Genomic DNA, 22,613 nt, shown 5'->3' with positions numbered 1-22,613 from the left:
TGTTCAGTGTCATAAGATATCCCTGTGATTCCGTGGTTTATTCACATACATACATACATACATACATACATACATACATACATACATACATACATACATACATACATACATACATACATACATACATACATACATACATACATACACACAGACAGACAGACATACACACGCACGCACGCACGCACGCACGCACACACACACACACATACATACATACATATATACACACACATACATACATACATACATACATACATACATACATACATACATACATACATACATACATACATACATACATACATACATACATACATACATACATACTTTTAAGTTGTGTAGGAGTATCACGTCACAAATATTCAAGTACCAAAGAGACGTAACATTTGATTAATCACTATATATATTTGTAGAACTAAATGATGAAAGTGTATTTCACTCTAAGTCAACTTAGATAACTAAATGATACATTCAAACTTTCAAATGATTGATGACACCCCCGAAAGGAGTGTGCAAGGCTTCAGACAATCAGGCGTAGGTGGTGACATATTTTGTCACTCTCCAAACATCCTGAGCGATCTGTATAATCCTATATCATTTGTAAGATATATTAATGTAACCGACACCTTTCGGATTGATTCATCGAAGTGGGTTCCAACGCTTTACAATTAGAATGTAAAGATTGACATAGTATAACTTATACATCTTTGTTGCCAAAGGCAAACAACAGAATGAATGAATTTGATATGGGGTGACTAGAATTACTTTAATAATAAAATTACAATTCATCTTTCGTCAACACCGTCATATATATACGAAATCGTGGCAAACGTGACAATCGCGAGTTACCACTAAACTTCAATTGTGAGAAATCTGCCATCGTTCGTGTACTTTTCTATAGGTGCAAACAAAGCGTCCGTGATCATGATTTTATACGGCTAATACGGTATTGTAGAGGTGACTTGCTTACCGAGTCTTTTTAATGACGTTAGTCATGCTATTTCTTGCTATGCAGTACGTGTGATAGAAGGCCCTAATCCCCAATTGTAGTCGGCGTGACGTGTTGGACTTGAGTAAGTAGAATAACCTCATTGTGGAGGCTAATTCACCAATGCTCATCAAAGGTAGAGCGCGCGCGCGCACACACACACATACATACATACATACATACATACATACATACATACATACATACATACATACATACATACATACATACATACATACATACATACATACATACATACATACATGCACACACATACATACATACATATATATACATACATACATACATACATACATACATACATACATACATACATACATACATACATACACGCACACACGCACATAGTGAGGCAGGAAGGCAGACAAACAGACAGACAGACAGACAGACAGACAGACAGACACACACACACACACACACACAGTATTTGCACGCTAACTTAGAATGTTAAAAATATAAAAAAATTACTGTGCTAGGTAGAAATAAGATTACAGTATGATTTGTTTTTAGACGTGAAGAATGATTCATAACTTTGATATGTTCTATCCTGCCTCTTTTTACCATGTCCTAATAATGCACGGTGCACATTTTTTTTAAATAAGAAACTGTTAGATAAAAAAATCCATGGAAACATTGTCTGAGTGTGTGAGATATGCTAAATTCCGGAGATTTGAAGGTATTACCGGTACTTTACTACGATTTAATCATAGCAAGGCTACTAGCCGTCTAGACGTTAACAATTTGCAGTAGTTTTGTATTACACACCAAAATGTTTCTAGCATCGCTAAAAAGCCCGTGTTTAAGGTAGAATGCGTACCAGGGAACAACTCTCGAGAAAGTAAGAGTTCTTACACATGTACAATCTCCGAACTTTTGCCATATGAAGTTTATACATGATATAAAACTGATTGGGGTTCCCCGTCTTCTTTTCAAGGAAGTATGCAGGCTTTTAATTTCCTATACATTAACGTTGTACATTGGATTCTAAAAAGGCTAAATTTTCATATCATTTTTATGTCTGTTTCTCTATTTACAACATTGTACCGTACCCCCCCCCCCCTCCGATGAGTTTGTTTATTTCTTACTATCACCGATCTTTTTTTTTTCATTACGAGTATAAATAATGTTAAGGGCCTAGGGTAATAGTAAAAGGCAACTCACTTTATTTTGTTATAACCTATTGAGAACGTAACTTTTGATTATAACAATTTGTTCAGTATAACGACAAATTAATTGAAGCCCCTTGTGTATATTGTCGTGACACAGAAGTAAAAACTTGGCTCGCTAGAGAGATATGCTTCATCACCTTCATAACTATATTTGATGATAAATAGACAAGACTGAACAGAGCGAGGTCCATTAACCCACAAGCAAGTACGAGGGCGTGTCGTAAAATCTTGGCATATCAAAGTATAATGAACAATCTTTTAAAATTTCGCGATCATATTGTTTCTACAATGGAGTCCAATTAATCTGAAACGGTTATTTGACACGATTAAAGTCATACTGACAGTGTTGCGTTTTATTGTCTAGCTCGGGAAAAAAATGAAGAATATGTCATTGTTACACGTTAATCCTTTTACCGGTAGCTCACACAAGAAAATGTAGCAATATCGGTTACATTTTTTTGTGGCGCCTGACGACAAAATGTAGCAATTTTTAGAAAGATTTGTTGTCGCGCCAGCCAACGTTATGTTTCAGGATAACTGACTTCTCTTGTAATGCAAAGTCGTAACCTTGACAACTTACGTATCGTTACTAATGATTCTTTCGTAGTGCAGACGACATGTACACGTGACTTGGTTATTCAGGTAGAGATATCGATGATTAAACTATGCCTGCCCCGTTTTTATTCCTTCAAACTTGGAGGGTACGCCACATACATGATATTTTGCGGGTATCTGTAAACACTGCTGCACGTACGTATACATAGGTTTAATTTGGCGACACGTTGACGGCGGTAAAATGAAAACCGCGTTGATAAGGTCCGTATTAGGTGGATTGGAACGTCGCAATCGTTTCAAATTTACCCTTTTCAAAGTGACTATATTTCACTTTCCACGTCGATAAGGCTCATGCTTTGAATTTTATAGAAAGTGCGAGAAATCGAAAGCTGCGAATATTTTAGACCTATGGTGCTTCATATACATAGCCAAAAACAGCACATGGGCTCGAATTTGAACTCGAACTCTTTCCTTGCATGTTTTCCTATATTTAGAGTTTAAGAAAGGGGTAATTCCTCGAATAATTTAAAATTGATGTCGAAAACTAACGAAATTTTGCTTGACAGCTACAGTAACATCCAAGTGTCGAGGGACACAATAATGTGCTTCTTTCCAAACGCAAATAAAACTTACACTTAGTTGATTACTCCTAGATTCACACGAGAAAATCGATTATTTCAGGAGTGGGATTTTGTTTCGGCGTCAATTACCGTCGCCATAAAAATCCACTCTATAGATCGCATTGGGAAGAGCGGCCAATCATTTGTAGCTGTATGTCGCTGTTGTTGTTAAATGTGATAATTCGGCCATTTCAGTGTGCACAAAGTTAATATATTGAATACAGCGAATCGGCATCGTATACGCATCTGTTCAAAGCTACATTGAAAGTGCATCTGTGCGTGACTAATTTTATAACATATCATCTCCTTGGCAAACTTTAAAATATAGTGAGTGTGGCACATTCGACAATATCAATCATATACGTGATATTACTTAGGATATTAATTCCGTTCATTGATTTCCAATAAACTGCTACCTAGATTTTCTTTTTGAAAAGGATCCAAAACTCATCACTAAGTTAAGAGTGGAGTGAGAGGGCGCTCTCGATCTCAACAACTATCTACATTGGTAGTATCACGACGCTCGCTCGTAAACCCCGGGCCCACCCTCGACTACCACCACAACCACACAAAAAACAAGTACTACCACTACAACCACCACCCCCTGATCCACCGTAACCAAGAAACGAAAATGCACGTGTGCACAGTAACCATTCAAGAAAATGTCAATATGCTAATCTGTATCCATAGCTCGAGTCAACAGTTTATAAATGGCTGACGCTGTTCAAGGAGACGTTTATCACTTTTCGAAGAATTCAAGAGAATAAGACGAAATGAAACCACTGAGGCATTGTGGGTTGAATGAACCTTAACCAAGAAAACCCGACAACTAACGCTATTTCTTTTTTTAATATCAAGTGGCCGGAAAAGAAGCGTCAGAAATGAGAGGAAATTCTTGACGTAATAATATTATGCAACTAATGCCAGTTTTGATTTGATGAGACAGTACATGTGGGATATTCATATTCATGTAAAAGATAGCACAGGTTAATCATTTTCCGACACCAGTTTTTCACTTAGAGGATAGCCAATTTAGAAGTAAAGTCATGAGTCCAAACTAAGTAAAATTCATGAAAATTGAGCCAAAACTGTGATGATGATTGATTGATTGATTGATTGGTTGATTGATTGATTGATTGATTGATTGATTGATTGATTGATTGATTGACTGACTGACTGACTGACTGACTGACTGACTGTTGTTCTAGTGATATAGAAATTTGTATTGTTTATGAACTAATCTGCACTTAAATACGTATTAGTATTTAAATGCAATGGTTTTACGACAAATCCAATATGGCCCCGGGCCACTGAAGGCAGCACAACCTTGGAAAGTTGGACCGGAAGTTGTGGAGGTCGACTTTTTTACGGTAGCGCTGCGTAGGAGCTTGACGCACTACTGTTTCCTCTGCTATAAAACATCGAAAAGGTGTTTCGAATTCCCCTGGTCATACATACGAGGAGATATTTTCACATTCTTAAAAGCTGCACTCGTGGCTCCAGGAACCAAAGTTTATTTAAACTGTTTTGTTGTATATAATGACTTGTTCATAATATCGCACACTTTGAAAAATATTTAATCACCTGTGGGCACACCATTTTGTGTAGCTGTACACATAAATTCGGTACACTATAAACCCAATCATATTGATTTTGGTCCGCATCCTAAAATCAACTGCTAAACTCGATCACGATTTCAATCTGTTACTGCACTAATTGGGGATAAAATCGACCTCTAATTAATAACATACAATGTCTATTTAGGATAAATTGAAAGAATTTGAGGCTTCGCTATCTTGTTTTTATTTTCCCATTGATTCAATACTGTATTCGGCGGCCATATTGGATTCTAAAATCCAATATGGCCGCCGAATACAGTATTGAATCAATGGTTGAATTTGTTATCATTCTGACCTGCATTTCAGAAAATTGTATGGTGACCTCTGATTAGCTCTTTTCTACACACAATCTGAAACGTCAATTATGCAATTGTTTGTTTTCTTCCACGGGAAAACTGAACATTTTAAGACTACATTAAATCAATAGCTATGCATATATTTCTTAAAGCAATAATTCCCTTTTTGTGTTTAAAAGCCTTGTGTACATATCTCATTGGGTTAAATTAGCCTCGGCCGGCGAGATGGCATTGCTGTAACTCATAACTTCACTGCGTACTTAACCGAGCCATTATCAGATTTAAAACCAAGTACCCTCAGCTAATAATTACACATATACTTAGATTGAACCGAGAACATACTAATTTCAAACGTACTTGAAAGATAATTATTAGAATTTACCTACTTTTAAAGTCATGCTAAGATCTGTGGTGCAATTAGTATAGTTCACCGAACACTTTATCAAAAGTCATCATCAGTAAGTAAAGTTCACTGATATATGGTACTGTGATACAAGAGTATTGAAAGCAATGTTGGTTGTCTGTACCTTACACAGGGACATGTAACGTTTATGGTGAGTGAGTGAGTGAGTGAGTGAGTGAGTGTGTGTGTGTGTGTGTGTGTGTGTGTGTGTGTGTGTGTGTGCACGTGTGTATATCTATGTCTGTGGATATTGATGTGTGAAAGTGTATGTGTCTGCTGATATGTGTCTTTGCATGTATGTTTGTATGTATGTATGTATGTATGTATGTATGTATGTATGTATGTATGTATGTATGTATGTATGTATGTATGTATGCATGCATGCATGCATGCATGCATGCATGCATGTATGTATGTATGTATGTATGTATGTATGTATGTATGTATGTATGTATGTATGTGTGTGTGTGTCTGTTTGTTTGTCTGTCTGTCTGTCTGTCTGTCTGTCTGTCTGTCTGTCTGTATGTCTGTCTGTGTGTGTGTATGTATGTATGTATGTATGTATGTATGTATGTATGTATGTATGTATGTATGTATGTATGTATGTATGCATGCTCGAATGAGAAACTTGCTTCTGGAATTATATGTCAATACGGTCAGAACAGACAGTTTTTCAACGAAATATGTCTATGTTAGTTAGCTTCCACATCAATAATACAGAACATAAAAATGGAACGAATTGCCTTTATGCTGGCCATAAAGACAAGTCTATTTGGTCTACATTATCATTGTATTTTTAAAATCTATTTCACACTTGTTGTAGATTACAATTTCTGAAAATCGTACAGCATTCAAAACATCGTTTTCCTTCTACGATACCAGAGAACAAGAAGTGTCAGTGAGTGTCCATGACAAGCAATCAATGAACAAAGTTAAATTATGCATCTAAAAATATCACTTGATTCCACCTGCAGTGAAAGAGCATAAATAATGCTCAGTTGAATTGCAACATTGCCAACAGCGTATATTTTAGTGATGTGTTTAAAAATTCGCTTTGGTATTGAAAAGGAAGTTACAAAATGTAATCTGGACCCAGATTTGTGGGTATTTCTCGTAAAAGTAGGACATGAGAAACAATATTTACCATTGTAAAACACAATGCTAGCTAATATAACCCTGCCCAGTCAAACTTCGCAATTGGCAAGCGAAAACTGGAATTAGTGTCATCGTCCTTTGATGTTAAATGCGCTTAAATATAATTCTCCAGCCTCGTTCACCTTCGAATAGTCATGATCACTTTTTGATTTCAGCAACTGGTTCCCTATAATGTTTAATTTGCCCGTTTTATGACTGTGTTTATAGGGCTTCGCATCATAAATGGAACTGTGTATTGCTGGCAGATGTCTAGTTGTACGACGTCTAAGTTTTCACTTTATATCCATACAGATTCCTCTCAACGAATCTATTCCTCAACGAATTTACCGCCCAGTGATGTGTAAGAGGAAGTTTAGAGACTCGAATTAAATCGACTTAATCCTTAAAATAACATTGGTCTCATAATGCCGACACGGTTGTCAGCTTTAATGAACCGTGTCTTATCGTGTCTTTAACGCTTAATGACATCTCGCATCATGGAATAGTATCAACTGCGCATGCGATGTGCAACCACATGCTGTATTCTGTAAACGAGCTGAATATTACACCAGCCTCTCTCTGGCATGCTATATATATCTTATAGTGTACTTAATAATTGATTTTGTACTTATAAGATGTAAACACCCAGTTTTAATTTTGCAAGCGACACTGTCGTCCATCTTTTACGCTCGCAGTGAAAATTTGTGAAGACAAGTCAAATCCTTGAGTAGAATTGTGTGAAATTCTAAATTTCACTGGCTGTCACGTGACAACATTGCATCGCAGTTGGTTTTCTTTTCTGTGACAGATCTTACTTCACTAACGAACCATCGGGCACTCAACATCAATCTCTTTTCCACAGTTACTGGATAGTCACACACAGTTTCATCACCTCGTCGGTTGGCTTGGAAACGGTGAGTAGTCAGTCCCTTAAAATATCTAAGATGTCATTTTAAAAATATATATTAGAGAATTTTTTTTAAATTTTTCATATGCATATAGAATGAGAAATTAATATTATAATATCTAACACAAAACCCTATCACCCGAACCTATAATAGTATATTCATAAACTCATGATCGCTTTATACGATATAGACATCTACTTAAACCGCGATAGCAGTATCGCACTTTCAACGAACAAACTCCAAGGGAAAGCAAGAATTAGAGCCGCCAAGCTTTGTGCACGAAATCTTTAATGACAAGTTGATATATCTACTTGACATCCACTTGCAAAATCATCTAAGGTAAGTGAATCCAAGGTTTTCCGGAAACGTCATTTTATAGATCCACGGCTTCTTGAATACAAGTTCAACGTTTCCTGTTGGCTTAGAGAAATAGTTGAACACTCACTCACCGTAACTAAAAAATACATTGCGGTGTGTTCGACTGTTTGGACGTACATCCCCTTGCAAGTAGCGTATGATTTCATATAGTAACCAATTCGTTGGTTTAGTATAGGGTCTATGGTTATGAAAGTATGTATTACATGGTACGAACATTGTAACCACTGATTTTCTTTAGACCAATGACAATGTATGTATGTGTGTGCAAATTAGACAAGGAAGGCCCGCTAGTGAGACTCTAGTTATATTTTTAAAAGAACATACATTGTTGTGACAAAAGTGTAACTATGTAAGTAGATAAGTAACTGTTCTGAATCACTTAGTTCTGAGTTTATCAATCTTTTACTCAGTCAAATCATTCGCCCACCCGTTCCATTAATCCGAGTCCGTCCATCAACCGCAGACAAAGAAGAAACCTCCTTGTCTGTGCATCACCCAACCAACCATACAACCTGCCTACCCATCCAGCAAGCCACGCGTCAACCAAAGAACCAACCAACCAACCAACCAACCAAAAAGCAAAGCAACCAAGCAAGCAAACATCCAAGCAACCAAGCAATCTTCTCATTCACACAGCCTATTTCACTACTTAACCATCTATAATTTATTCAGCCAGCCATCCATGCATTGATCGTCATACATGTACAAATCTATTTCTACATCTTTGACACCAAATAAATGCATCATCAGTGCTATTCTGGTACTGATATAAGTTGAATAGCATTGCCACATCTTTGTATAGCGTTATGGCAATACGTTATCTCAGTCATGATTAAGTTATCCCTTGCATTATTCAGGTGGCAATGCATCTTAGACACCAACAATAACAACTCTGTCCATATGTGTTTCTCAGATAATTCAATTGTTACTCCTTTCTTTCATTACCATGGTGATATCTCAACTAAACAAGTCGATATCAATTCACCATTTTTACAACATTACAATAAAATCAATGCCGTGACACGAAATTGATAATTGTCATGGTGGTATAAATTTAACTCCTGGATTCAAGATGGTGTATTTAGTATTTGAGATAAGTATGTTCATGATTTGTAAAAATGTTTAAGGTATATTCAACGATAAGATAATGATTTCAATTGTTGTGCGCTTCATTGTACACTCGGTTTCGCGAGTCCTCATTAAAACTGTTTCTTCTCTTTCTTACTAAGTATATCTTGAATAGTTATCGGCCATTTGAGTGAAATTCGACCCCAATCCTACATATTAAGTATAATATAATCTCAAGTGTTACGACAATAATATAAGCCCTATATCTTAGTAACTTTTCATATTTTCGTCATTTTTATTGTAACTAACAATAATATCTACGTTGTTATCATCATTGATGGTCTTGGGTTACTACATCAAAAGAGAAAATTGCAGACGTTTGCATTGATATGCGATTTAGGAAATTCCCTATGTGTTCATATATGTATAAGATTTTATATAATTATGTATATGGATACGGTATATATATATATATATATATATATATATATATATATATATATATATATATATATATATATATATATATATATATATATATATATATATATATATATATATATGTTGAGGGTAGAAGAAAATCAAGTCGGGTTTTTCGTCTCTACAAGCCTGTTTCGAAACAGGCTTGTAGAGACGAAAAACCCGACTTGATTTTCTTCTACCCTCAACATATACTCCGCTCTGCGTGCAGACGTATCGAGCACTGTACTACGGACAAATCTTACCTTATGTATGTATGAATGTATGTGTATGCATATGTGTATGTTATGTTATGTTATGTATATGTATATGTATATGTATATGTATATGTACATCTATATGTATATCTATATGTAAATGCCTTGCTAATGGGAGACATAGTTTGGCAAGAAGGGACAATCCAATTTATTAGGTGATTTCAAGCATTTCTTTGTTTTCCAGGCAATACATGTGAATCCATTACATATGAGAATCCAATAGAGTACACACGATACATATCAATATAATGATAATTTTGATAAAAACATCATGTCAGTTACCATAAAAAACAATCAATGGCTCCTTGAGAGAGAGAAAAAAATGATATACAGGGAACTCATTTGTCAATATTATGCATAGTTTAGCAACCAGTGTGAAACTTATTCATGAATTAGACCATGAGTATATTGATAGTGTAGCTCCATTTAAAATCTAGGCATTATAGCCATTACATATATTCTATTGGGACACATTGTGGTTCTTAGTTTACATAGCAGCTGTTATACAGAGTGGTGTGGATTTTTCTGGAGATAGACGAGTCACACTTCCATGTCTAAATGTAAAGGTTTTTCTACATATTGTCGTTTGGCAAAATACAGGCGACAGTAGCAGTACTAGTTAAAGTAAGGTAGAACTATCTGCAGTAAAGGATATGTTGTGAAAGTATAAATTACATAGAAGCAGGGTTATCTTTATATATGTACAACATCATTACAGCTTAGCAAGCCATGTCTCTGGTCATTTTCTAATACAAACGGTGCAAAAACATGTGTACTGAGCTATGTGCTGATAGGGTGCAAAGATTCCCATTATAGTCTTGCCAATCCGGTTACAAAACGACAGTGATCTGCACTATGACATGATCTTGCCTCGTTAGTACAGAAATCAAACCTTAGGATGCGTTATGTTGCAGAACCCAAGGGTATTTATGTGTGTGCAACTCACAAGAGACAAGTGTATGGTTTCTGCTGAGTGTGGTTTCTGCTGAGTATTTCCGATAAGGCGATTGTTGAATGATAAATTTGTGATAGCTTGTGCTACGATAAATCCTACATGTGGTCTCAGACAACCCACACATGTCGGCTATAATTACATGAGATGCGGTTGATTGAAAGATGTAACTTCACAGTTGTCTTGACCAATACGTACTAGTAGCTGTCAAATCCACAAGAGACTGTTGACTGCAGTGCAACAACTACAATCTTCAGACATTCCGTCTCCAGAAACATAGAAATAAACCTATCGAAAACGTCCAAATGTGACTTGACTTTGGGATGTCATCGATTCTGTCCTCTTTGTCCAAAATTGTATATCTGTTGTTGTTGTTGTTGTTGTTGTTGTTGTTGTTGTTGTTGTTCTTCTTCTTCTTCTTCTTCTTCTTCTTCTTCTTCTTCTTCTTCTTCTTCTTCTTCTTCTTCTTCTTCTTCTTCTTCTTCTTCTTCTTCTTCTTCTTCTTCTCCTTCTCCTTCTTCTTCTTCTTCTTCTTCTTCTTCTTCTTCTTCTTCTTCTTCTTCTTCTTCTTCTTCTTCTTCTTCTTCTTCTTTGCCAAGGCTTCGTATTGTATTGTATTCTGTTCTGTGCTGTTCTGTTCCGTTCCGTTCCGTTTCGTTTCGTCTCGTTTCGTTTCGTTTCGTTTCGTTTCGTTTCGTCTGCATCTTCTAAATCTTCAAGCCTATTTTTGAGCTTCAGATTTTTGACATCATTAACACAAGTGGCCTGTGCTGGTAAGTGAATTGCGTCTCAACAGGACCCATCACGCACTCGGCTATCCAAACACAGGAGAGATCATTATAGCAAAAGGTTATTCTCGATCTACTTCCTCAAGTGTTTCCTCTCAAGGCATTTGAATACACATTTTGCTTCGTAAAGAACCAAACCGTATTTTATAACATGCAATGTTGGTGTGGAGGCATTGAAGCAAGCCTATCACCCACTCCTCGAGCCACAATTAACTATTCCTTGTGTTCTAGTCTACAGCAAATTGTTGTAAGTCAATAAAACGTTAATTACATAGGTTCAAATATAAAAATAACACAGAGATTGGAATACAGAGATACATTTTAAGGAGACCCCTGTCAGTACATCGTCATAACAATCTAAATGATAGCACGTCTCATTCAATACCGGTATCTCAAATACGTGTTATGTATAATGATGATGCCTCGTGGAATGTGAGTGATTTTTTTTGTCAATGACACACGAGAGATCAACGAAACATTCAATACCGTTCGAAGTAAAATCACGTATTTGTATATTTGTGTAGGCAGGCAGAAATCATACACTTTCTCGTTATATTTGTTAAACTTATGTTGACAGTTCCCTTTCACAGCGAGAAGGGCTTATTAACTCCGTCAAAGGAAAAGTTGGGCGAAGGTTATAGTTCTACCCCTGTTTGACTTTTTGTTTGTTTGTTTGTTTGTTTGTTTGTTTGTTTGTTTGTTCGTTCCCTCGTTCCTTTGTTCTGTCTGTCTGTCTGTCTGTCTGTCTGTCTGTCTGTCTGTCTGTTTATCAGTTTGTTTGTTCATTTATTAGTAAAAAGAATCATGGATGGTTTTGGATGCAACGCTTTGGAAAGATTGCCAATTAGGCAAGGACCAGTTGATTGGATTTTAGTGGAGCTCGAATTTAGTGAAATAATGGTGAACTGAAAAGTTGAATTATTGTATGTTAACACTCATTGCTATGGTCATGAGTGGTTTACATTTTCAATTATATCGTCGCATTTTGATACATAAGAACAAATATAGATGAAACAACCAAAAGATAATTAAATGGCATTTCCAATTAAATCGACGCTCCTTAATTCACATGAACTAATGCTGATTGACAGAGTAGTTAATTAACTTAAAGTTACATGATTAAATAAATTTACGCTTTTTGATTCTAAACGTATTTGTGGATAATGCGTTGATTTAATTACATTGCATTTTTAATTAAATGGGCGATTTTAATTGATAAGAACAAAATATGGCTGGAGATACCAAATACACTTAATAAAGACTAACATGGAATTGTGTTTGGTATTACAAGCATCGGCCATCGAGCTCCAATCATTGAATGTGACCTTAGCTGCCAGGAGTACTGCTGACCGATAGCTGAAATATGCTCTCTACCCAGTGCCTTGTATGAAATCTCATCCCTTAGCTTTCAAAACTGAGACATAAGTAAATATTCGTTTATTCTAAATTAAGATTAACATTAAAAGTAACTTTCGCATTAATACAAAGCGAAAACTAAACATCACAATAAGTTTTATCTTCATTGAATTATCATGAGTGGAATTTTATCTACGATGAGTAACCAAAAGCTACTCTGTGTCGAAATGATTTGTCTGCATGACTAAACGTCAGCTATTGAATAATACGCAAATTGAAATAAAGGGATCGAAGGTTGCCTTTTCAAGTCACAACAGATAAGTTCGATATTTCGATGCCCAGTGATCAGTAATGATTAAATTACTTTATACTAAGCTTGTAAAACTCCAATCAAAAGGATGATAATTGTGGTTTTCTTTCCTTTTAATGAGTTAGAAAATAATAAAGGAGAAATAACAAGGAGGTTTTGTAATGAGTACAGTGAAGCGAATGACAAATCTATATCATTATCTCTATGAGTAGGCTTGGCTATGGTTGTCTATTCGAAACAAAATAGTAATTATCATATGATATCGCGACTCATGTTTGAGGTTGTTTTTAAAAATCTCGTTGTTAGATGAAGCTATACTTGCATCATTAAATGCCTTGGTATTGTGATATTGAACGTAGATATAGATGAGAACGGTTGATCATAATGGTGAAGTGTTGAAATACAACATAAAGGAAGTTTTGGTGTGTTGAAATGCAGGGTATGGGATGTGTTGAAGTGTTGCAATGCAGAGTATAGGATGTCAAAGTGTTGAAATGCAAGGTATAGGAAGTGTTGAAGTGTTGAAATGCAAGGTATAGGAAAGTGTTGAAGTGTTGAAATGCAAGGTATAGGAAAGTGTTGAAGTGTTGAAATGCAGAGTATGGGATGTGTTGAAGTGTTGCAATACAGAGTATAGGATGTCAAAGTGTTGAAATGCAAGGTATAGAAAGTGTTGAACTGTTGAAATGCCAAGTAAGGAAGTGTTGATGTGTTGAAATACAAGGTATAAGGTGTGTTAGTGTGTTGCAATATAGAGTATAGGATGTCAAAGTGTTGAAATGCAAGGTATGGAAATTGTTGAAGTGTTGAAATGCAAGGTATAGGAAATGTTGAAGGGTGAGTTTTAGAAGTGTTGAATTGCACATTGAAAAGTAAGTATTGAAGTGTTGAAATGAAGAATATTTGAAGTGTTGCAGTTTTGATATGTAAGGTATATATTAGGAGTGTTAAATTATTAAAATGCAAAGTATGAAAAGTGTTGAAATGAATGATAATTTCAGTTTTGAAGTTTTGATATGCAAGGTATCTATGATGAAGTGTTAAATTTTTGAACAGCAAGATATGACAAGTGTTGAAGTGTTGAAATGAATGACATAAATAGTGTTGAAATGCAAGATATAACCAAGCCACGTGCTTGCTCTTGGGATATTATCTACATTTGTATTTCTTGACAGCATTCACAGATATAAAACAGGGAGAGTAAAAGTACTTATGAAATACAATCAAAGGGATGTTATAGTTTACAATAGTATTTTTTCTGATGCAAGATCTAATTGTGTGACGTTTTTACTCTAAGTCAAGCTTACAAACAAACGTTATGATAATTTGCTTAACAACCAATCTTCCTTTGATTTTGAGGAAACGGCGCCAAGGGCAATGACGGGTTTTTCTATATTTTCAAGGAAATTAACTTGCTTTAATGACTGAGTCTCCTTCTGTAGATCACTTGTGTTCACGTAGTCTAACCCTTGAGTGTTTCTGTGCATCCACCGAAATGGCATAGTAGAATGTAATAACAAGAAAATTCTGCGATTGCAATTAGTTGTATCATTTCAGTATATCCGAATCTTCCTTCGTATACTATGCTAGTAATAATAAGCCTATAAATACTTAACAAGGTTAACGAATTACAGTATATCCCTGTAGACCTTATGACTTACAAAAACTGGCACAAGGAATAAGAAAAAATATATTATGAACATAGGTGCATGAAAATTATTATTATATGGAAATATTGTAAACAGCCGGGTCAAAGTTGAAAGATGAAAGTTCACAAGATCAGTGTTACGAATGGTGTATTTAACTCAATACTTTGATCTGATAAGGGTTTCTTTCGGATGCAAAGGGAGAATGAACGAGCGAGAAATCAATAACGCTGTGGCAATTAGCATGTTGTACGTGTCTTTCTTTTTTCGATGGTGATGGTGATAATGTCACAGATCTTTGAGAGTAAGGAGACTTTTTATACATGTCGTTCTTGTTCACGTGTATTTATCACTTCTTTTTATTTAGTTAAACACAACTTTATCGCTCCATAAAAGGGATAATAAACGTTACAGGAGGGTACGAAGTTTATCAAAATTCTCGTATTTTCTTAATACTCTTCAATAAACATCCAATGATGGAATCCCACAAAGTTTCAATATATGTACACCTGTTTGTGTATCGAGATGATTTTATTGCTTTTTAAAAAAAAATTATTTTTACTTTTGTACATTTCTTTTATGATCAGATGTAACAAAAGCTCCTTGAGAACAAAGAAGCTTGAATTAGTTGTGTTTTGCACAGGAGAACGATAAACAATTCTCTGTCAATATACAATCTTGTCAGATAATTATAAGCGTGTGCACGTGAGGGATTTGATATTATATTTTGAAAAATTTAATAATTAAGTACAAAACTATAGGTTCTTTGTAGCCGACTTTCTGAAGAATTGTTCGTGGCTGTAGATTTCATATAAAATTATATTTATATTGTTTCATGGTGACATTTAAAGGTGGATTGTCCCATTTCATTATTAAATTTATGAAAAAAAAAACTGTAAACAAGTTCTCTCTACGTCAAACATCTAGCTCTCACATCGAACGTATATTTTGCCTTTCTATTTTTTTCTGTTTTCTTTGAAATGTCATTAATATTGTTAAATTTGCTTCGAATTGTTGGCAGCCACGTTACAGAAATTGACAAAGGTTGTCTCTCTCTCCCTCCCTCATTCCCTCCTCCTCCCCCCCTCTCTCTCTCTCTCTCTCTTCTCTGATTAAGCAGTTGTCATCACTGTCTCGCTAATGCTACCTGAAATATTACAACTACTAGCTATGAAAGAACAGACGTCCTTATATTGAACGTCATTGCACAATGTAACAATCTTGATTGACAAGGCAATGTGTTCTTGTAGGTCTGCTTTTAAACATTTAATTGACTTCAAATGATGAACAGGCAACACGCATATGACCTTTAGAAGCCTATTGACATGCGTCATATGTTAGCAGATCTGACCAACCATACCATTGTCCTTGGAGCGTATCAATACACTTACTCCATGCATTATCTATACGTAAGATATCATTCACTTATCAAAAGGCTTATGAGCAAGCCAAACGAGTAAGCAGAATTTCAGTTTTGTGAGATTCCGTCTAACGTATACTGGCAGATCAGGTGAACGATTTGAGTTCGTCACCGGGCACTCACATATTGGGTTATAAAATGACTTATTTTGATCTAATTTTGATGTCTCTTTTTTTTTTACATTGTGCGATGCCCTGTTTTTCTTCTGGATTTTAAATGAGACCAATAAGGTCTGAGCTTTCTTGAACAAACTTAAAGCACAAGTTTAATATTTTTTATTTCCAAAGTGTATAAATTAGAGTTAAAATTTATGAATCTCTTAATAATGGCGGAAATGGTCAAATAGACAGTTTTCCAAGATTCTACACAAATCAACCAACAGAACTTCGTTATGGCCTATTCATCATGAATGTTCATTTCCTATATAATAAGAAACAAGTGTGTACAACCACATAAATTTCAATAAAAAAAATACTATAGATACATTTTCTCAGAAATATAGTTATTTTCTGATTTGCTGTTTTTCAGGACTATATTTTCAAGTTGCTTTGGAAAGAAAAACAGAAATCTCATTTTCTCTCTTCTGGACAACATGATAGAAGGGAGTAAGGTACTTTGTCAGTGATTTGAAATGTATACCTATCAATATTGGCTAGGTGACAATCGCCAAGGGCGTGATCCTTGGCATTTTGCAGCGAAAAGTTTCTGATAGATAATTGAAATAACACCGTAGGTATAGACAAGACATTCTCAACTTAAAAAAAATAAAATCCGATTATTTGTAATCCAAGCCCCGAGACTCTTATCCATCACTTTCTATGTATAGACAGAGATGAATACCTAAACAAAGACAATGAAAAATTAACTTATCAAGTATTGTGTAAATAGTTAACTATGCAGCCAGCCAACCAACCAACCAACCAACCAACCAATCAACCAACCAACCAACCAACCAACCAACCAACCAACCAACCGACTAACTAACTAACTGACTGACTGACTGACTGACTGACTGACTGACTGACTGACTGACTGACTGACTGACTGACTGACTGACTGACTGACTGACTGACTAACTAACCTACTAACTAACTAACTAACTAACTAATTACTAACTAACTAACTAACTAACTAACATACTGACTGACTGACTGACTGGCTGGCTGGCTGGCTGACTAACTAACTAACTAACTAACTAACTAACTAACTAACTAACTAACTAACTAACTAACTAACTAACTAACTAACTAACTAACTAACTAACTAACTAACTAACCAACCAACCAACCAACCAACCAACCAACCAACCAACCAACCAACCAACCAACCAACCAACCAACCAACCAACCAACCAACCAACCAACCAACCAACCAACTAACTAACTAACATGTCCAAGTATCAACTAAGCTTGACTAATTTCGAAACTTACTGAATATCCATATCTATCTTAATAATTTCTCATGTGTCGGGCAACTGAATTTTATGCCAAGTTAAGAAAGTCACCAACCAATTGAAGCAACTAACTAACTAACTAACTAACTAACTAACTAACTAACTAACTAACTAACTAACTAACTAACTAACGAAGTATTAACACATCAGGAAACTATCTTAAACGTCTGGAACTGCCCAAAAGACGTTCCCACGGTCTGTAACACCCAACTAGTCTATAGAATTCACACAATCAGTAATACAAGTAGAAACGGAGGTAAGTCTACTTGCCTTTTTACTGTAAAAAAGAAATCTTTACTTGAAAGGCAATGTTCAGTGTAATCAAACCATCGTCTAAGGCGGAAGGAACGATTGTATGGAACGGAATTGACAAAATAAGGGGTACAATGGAAAAACGTTAGCAAGGCTTTTCTACTTTGTTCATCCGCATGAGTTAACTTGCACTTTAATTGAATTTGGAAAGCAATGTAGCTGAAAGCTTGATGCTAGATTTCACAATAGCCTATCTAATGTAGTTAGAAGAATTTCTAAATGCGTTTTCATCCCTCATCAAAAGGGCTATAACAGTCACGTTTTTTGAGAACCACTTTTGGTCGACAGCACCCAAGCTTCAGAAAAAATCGAATTGCCTATTTTCGAGATTTTCTATGTTTTCTACAAAATCAGTGAAATCAATCCCACTCTACTCACATGACCTCTGTTATATATGCGAGACGTGCTCATTTCCTGTTAGATGTAAGTTTCAAATGAAGAATGAAACTCACTCAGCCATATTTAGTTAGGTTTATTTCCGTAAAGGCATCGAATATTTCAGTTCAGTATACTTTCATCATTAGTGTGTGTTTTATCTTTTCTACTTTAATGTAAGCAAGCGAGATCTAGAGTACGATAGATTAAGGGGTTTTCTTATTGGAAATATGTTATTTCGGGCGAAATCAAGATGTCATATCTCGCGTGACTCTCCATTTTACTTATTGCTTGAGCTGAATAGCGAACTCAGATGATTCATAGCGACAACGGTGTGGAATTCGACAGAAGTAATTTCACTGCGAGTGAGATTTGACGAAGATTATTAGTTCAATCAAGACGACACAATTTTTACATTACTAGAACATTGCCGGTGTCCATGGAAACTGTGAAGAAAGTATTGTCTGGGCAACCTGCGCAATGTTACGTCTTATCGGTGTACGTGTCGAACAAGGTGTTTTGGTCACGATAGAATTTGAGAAGAATAACGAATATTCATTATTTCTGTTCATTTACAATTTACTGAACTATGCATTCCAATAGAATACAGAATAATCGGACAAATAGATACGTAGTATTTCAAAAATAATTGACTATCTTGAATAATTTGTGCCATTAAGTTTGTAATCGCGTTCCAAGGCGTATAATTTTTTCAGTTTACTTTCATCCACAGTCAAGGGCTAAACACAATGCCTGTATATTTTTTGTTATTGATTGTTTAGTTTCTGAATCATATTTCATTGATCAACATTTGCAAACGGAAGGTCTGTACCATTACACTTGAGAAAACTTATTTATCTGGAAGTGATATGCAGTTTAGGAGTCATGAATATTCATTGTTCATCTAAAACATATGTATGTCTGGTGAGTCCCATGATGCAACAGTGGACCACTACTAGAACAATGGAGGTGAAAGAGTATTTAAAGTTGGTGTTTTGGGGTAATCGCGCGAAATTAATTTGATGTGAAATCCTGAAATGTCTCTCTAGAACCCAAACTTTATGAAATTAAGTGGCGTTCCCTTTAATAAACGTGATGTGATGACGTAATTCTTTTTTTTGTTTTGGTTATCCAAGAAAATTTTGTTGACATAAGGTTCGTAGAAAATCTTGAGAATTGATACTTGATGGACTGGACTTGATTGGGATGTGATTTTGGATGTATAAATTATTCAAAATAAATTGCTCGCACTCAATGTATGCATGTCGGGTCAAAGTATTTTTGGCTAAAATGTAATAGATATAATAATTTTTGTATATGCTTCGGGAATGTCTGCGATAAATAGAAATTCATGGTATTAAGATGACCTCATCGTTGATATGTAAATTTGCTCTGGCGTGCGATTCGAGGTCAAAGTTCAAATGTACATATAGGTATTTGGATGAAAGGATTTGAATATAAGATGACCCCATCCGTGAAATGAACATTAGTTAAATAATTTCTTATTTACATATTCAAAAAAATCATAAACCCCAGGAGTGATTCCCAGGATAATAAATCATATAATAAGTAATATATTGCTTTTGGTCTCTACTTAGGGAATTATTCAAGCAAAGTCAGACTTATCGGACGATATTCCTATGTGTGTTATGATAAAAACTTCCTCTATGTAATATACTCTAATTCTTGATATGTAAATAAAGTAAACATGTGATTTGTCAGCACAAGACTACTGTGATACTTGTCAGGGAAGTTACTTTTGATAATTAATGGGTGACTGTACAGTACAAAACAATGAGTTGAATTATATGCAAATATATACATATATGAACATACATACATACATACATACATACATACATACATACATACATACATACATACATACATACGTACGTACGTACATACGTACGTACGTACACACATACACACATACACACACACATACATACATACATACATACATACATACATACATACATACATACATACATACATACATACATACATGATGTTTGCGGCATCACAAGAAGCTATGCCACACGGCCATATCTCTCCTGACGCCAGTTTCGATGTGGTGAAAGAACTGCAAAAAAGCTCAGTCACCGGATAATACACGGATGTATTTGGTGCAGGTTAAAACAATGACGTGTATAACAAATTGAAATATAATTTCAGACATCAAAAGGGTGCTAAAACGACAATGATCATTGCAAACATATCGTCTAACTATGCATTGCTAATGAAATCATTTGAGCGACACAAATCGATGAGAGAGAAAGGTGTTCGAACGTGACATGGGTCATCAAACTGTCTGGAAACATGAATCAAATAACAGATCGGCGGAGAAAGCAAATGACTAATGAATATTGACCACAGGACAAATGGATCAAACTGATGGAGTATACACCATCTGTTCTGCTATATAGAACGTGATGATGCATGCACGTGATGTGAATTTAATCTGTGACGTGCATGGTAAGAACTGACAGAATGCTATATGGTAAAGATTGTAGACTAGATCATTTGACCATAGGTGAAAAGGTGTCAAACTGGATTAGACAATTTGGAACTTTATGGATGGTATTGGTAATGTAAGTGATAAGAATAGTGCTCGGATGTACAGGGAAAGACTGATTAGCGATGACAGCTGGTCTCATCTGACATTTTCTCAGCCAAGTGAATTCGTCAAGTCGAAAAAAACAAACATGTTTTTCGTTGGCTTTAATACGCTATTGTCACTTTTCATCGATATTACGACGGTTCGCAGAGTTCCTTGTGATCTTTAGAATTGCAGCCATTGTACTGTTAAACAACACACTCGGAAAACTTACGTTTTCTTTTGCAGTTGTATAATGACAATCTGTAGGAATACTTTTCTTATCTGGAATATCCATTGCTCCATTGAATACAAATCTTGCAAGAAGTGACTGAAACTTAGAAGATGAAACAACTACAAATAAATAAATAAATCAATCAATCAATCAATCAATCAATCAATCAATCAATCAATCAATCAATCAATCAATCAATCAATCAATCAATAAAAAAATAATGAATGAATGAATAAATGTATGAATAAATAAATAAATAAATAAATAAATAAATAAATACGAACAACCAAACAACCAACCAAACACACACCAACAAACAAACAAACAAACAAACAAACAAACAAGCAAACACAACCGTGACGCAAATACAAAAACTTATTAAATGGCTAAGACAAACACAAACACAAACACACACACACAAAAACAAACAAACAAACAAACAAACAGACAGACAGACAGACAAACACACATACACACAAACAAACACAAACACAAACACAAACACAAACACAAACACAAACACAAACACAAACACAAACACAACACAACCACAGATTCAAGTGGAAGTAAAGCCTATTCACTGAGATACGTCTCCTGAACACTAAGTGGTTAGAATGACCTAACTTGACATGACAAGTTCACAATTATATTAAAGTATTAAGTATTTTGAGATTTAGATTTTTTTTTAATCTAGGATAATAAACTCAGTTAGCATTTTAAAACTCAGGCGAGTATGTAGTGGTATATTACTTTTTTTTAAAATACATTTTAATTCAATGAATTTCAATGAGGTATCCCACTTCATATACTGTGATTTTGAGAACACTCACAACGAAATGGTTGCTCTTAATTTGCCTCGGGATGTGCAAAAAGTACTTTATTTTCTAGACAGTGATCTTTATGATAATGAGGTCGAATAAATGTGGATAACATCTGTGCGTCAATTTACCAGATTTGAACTTAATCAGACAGTCATATTTATGTGTGTAATTCGATATTGATTGACATGCCTTTTTTGAGGAACAAATGTGTTAAACTCTGGATATTTAACGTATACATATGTGCATCGTCGTCCGCATGAGGGAGACTTCGTATCAGGTAAATATTTTTTCCTTTAATTAGAAATGGATTACATTTTAACTTCCTTGATGAAACTGTATATTACCTGTTATACTAAAGCTAAAAGTGCATAGTGGTTTTCTGTAAATTGTGTGTGTTTGTATGGTTTATTGCCCGTTAAATTAGCAGTTACTGAAATATACACAGTAGCA

Source organism: Glandiceps talaboti, chromosome 7 (assembly GCF_964340395.1).
Source record: "Glandiceps talaboti chromosome 7, keGlaTala1.1, whole genome shotgun sequence".
Taxonomy (NCBI): Eukaryota; Metazoa; Hemichordata; class Enteropneusta; family Spengelidae; genus Glandiceps; species Glandiceps talaboti.
Note: the sequence above shows the minus strand (reverse complement) of the source record.